This window comes from Charadrius vociferus, unplaced genomic scaffold, assembly GCF_000708025.1.
Source record: "Charadrius vociferus isolate BGI_N301 unplaced genomic scaffold, ASM70802v2 scaffold39, whole genome shotgun sequence".
Lineage (NCBI taxonomy): Eukaryota > Metazoa > Chordata > Aves > Charadriiformes > Charadriidae > Charadrius > Charadrius vociferus.
The window spans coordinates 1,957,815-1,960,507 of NW_009650188.1; positions in this window are offsets into that span (position 1 = coordinate 1,957,815).

A 2,693-nucleotide genomic window follows, 5' to 3' on the forward strand; every position below is an offset into this window, starting at 1 on the left:
GCCGCGCCGACCCCGACGTGCCGACGGCTACAACCTTGAAGGCTTGAAGAGCTGCTTCCTTTGTTAGGGACGGCTGTAATCGAAATCAAGCCCTCCTGCCCGGCCGCTGGCAAGCCACCGTCTCCCAACAGCCGGTGCCCGGAGCCAAGGACAGCGGTTACTTATTAATTGCAGAGAGGCTTCTGCAGCTGGAATTTCTGCAGGGCGGCCTCACCGGTGTGCTTCTCGGCAGGGAGGGCACCCCCGGCCTCGCTGCACCCCGTGTCTCGCTGCACCCCCTCTCCTCCGGCACGTCAGCGTGACAGCAGGGATGTGCTGCAGGACCCTCTGAGCACACTAAGCTTGGACCCAGCTGGGGTGTCCATGTCCTTAGTTCCCCCTCCAGCACCACACTGGTGAATCGCCCCCAGAGACACAGCCAGGACAAGCCCCATGGCTACTGGGCGACTCCCACGTGTTTTTAGGATGCCCCTTCCCAAACAAACAGCGGCAGCAGCCTCCCGCCTGATGCAGAGCGCTCCCCGAAAGCCACCCGCCGGCGGACTCCGCTGCACGTGTGCTTTGCTGTATCCCTGGGGCTTTCGCCCGCCCCGTGCTTGGGATGGGAAAACAGGAAACCCCCTGCCGCCGCGATCCCCCGCAGTTCCCTGGGAAGAGAGGATAGGAGGCGGGAAGGCTTGGCCAGGGCTCCCGGCGACCCTGCAAAACTCATTTAAGGCCAGCGATGCAAAAGGGAGCTGGGGAAACGGGGCTGCTTGGCTTCAGGCGACGCTGGCTCCTCCGGCTTCCTGCCAGAAGAGATAACCCAACCCCAACCCCAACCCACCGCCACCTGCCAGTGTGGGATGGGAACCAGCCCCGGCAGCTGCCGGCAGCGCTGCTCCTCCGGTTAAACATTCACTTCATCCCTCCGACCTCCCAAAGCAGGACAGTTAGCCCCAGCCGCTCCTGGAAACAATGTCACAGACCTCAGCCTGCTTTCCAAAAAAAAAAAAAATAGGGGAAAAAAAAAACAGAAAAAAAGCCAGAAAACTATTTTTGTATTTCCCTGTGCTTTTTAAAGGAAAAAAGCTCATTCTGCAGCTCAGGAAACGCCCACATCCTCCTGACTGCGCAGGGAGGAGCCCGCTGGATTTTTCCAGGGAGCATGAAGCAACAGGCAGGCTGGAAATGAGTTTTCCATCGGTACCCGCGGCTGTTGGCGGTGGGCCGCCCCGCCGCGAACCGGCGTTGGTCAGCCGCGCAGGCACCGCGCGGGGCTGGCCGGGAACGGGCCGCGGTGGCATTTCTCACACATGACCCACGGCTGCTATCCCAGGCATTTGAGAAGTTAAAGAGTTGCCAGCGTTCATTCAGCGTGAGCGAGGAGCGCTCCTGAACAAGCGGGGCTTTATGAATCACCTCCCCGCTAAGCTTCGGGCCGGCCGAGGAATTCACAAACGTTACCAAAGCCCGGGCGCAGCGCTCCCGTCGCCTTCCCACCCACCCAACCACGCGGTCCATCGGGAGGAAACCCCAAGAGCCGCATCCCCGGCAAGGCGGCTCAGAGGTTGTACCCAGTTTCTCCGCATTAAAGAAATGGACCTGGGTTTATTCTGCCGGAGCCTGAGCGGTTCCTCAAGGAAAAGCTCAAGGCATCTGCAAGGACACGCTCCAGCCTATCTCAACTGCGAGCACGGAGAAGTTTTTGGCTCGCTCCTGTTTTGATTCAAACCCTGGTCATCGGTTTGCGTGGCCCCTGTGGGGAGGGGTGTCATGGGGGCTGCTGTTCCCCCCCGGTGGCCGGGCCCCTGCCTCCTCCCTGCCTGCAGGGCAAGATGTCCCCCGGGGGGTGGGCAGGAACGGAGAAGCCAAGGAGCAGCAGAGACCTGGACATGGGACCACTACACTTACAGAAACCCACCCGGAGAGAGAGAAGGACGCCAAGCAGCTGGGGGCACGGGGTACGGCATCGCGCCCCCCCCAGATTACATGCCCAAGACACCCACCAGTCCTCCAGCACAAGGGGAGAGAGCAAGAGCGTGGGGCACTGCCAGGGGCTGGCACTTCACCTCCTGGCACAGCCTGGCCTCCGCTGGCAGCAAGGTGGGGGTCCCTGAGCTCGGTCTCAGCCCCCCACGCAGGGCAGGCTTGTCCCTGGAGCGAGAGGAGCAACGCTGACCCCGGGCCAGTGCCCAGCTGGCTGGACAGACACGCTATTTTCTGCTTAAAAAGGAAAAGATTCACACAGGGAAAGACATCCAAGGGGCTGAGCCCTTCCTACCCCCACACAAATAGGTTTATTTAAAGGAGGAAGAGAGCAAATTCCTATTTCTCTGTGTTTACTTGGAGATGGCCGGAAAGGAATGAACGCACCAATGCCTCAAACGCTCAGGCACCATCAGGACCCTTTGGTATTTCTCCACCAAACAAACGTGCTGAGGCAGCAGGGGCTGGGTCCTGGAGGGAGATGGGCAGCGAGGGGCACGGGCAGGTCAGCACCGGGCCAGGCCAGCGGAACCCTGTGGCCAGCAGGTCCCAGGAGGCAGCTCGGGCTGGAACACTGGATCCATCCCCAGAGCCACCCTGATGCTGCAGTGCAGCCCCGAGGATGCCCACCCCGAGGATGCCCATCCCGAGGATGCTCACCCCTCGGGAGGCTCTGGGCTGGGCACCGCCACGCAGGGGGGAAGCGGGCTGGGGCAGGCTCCTTG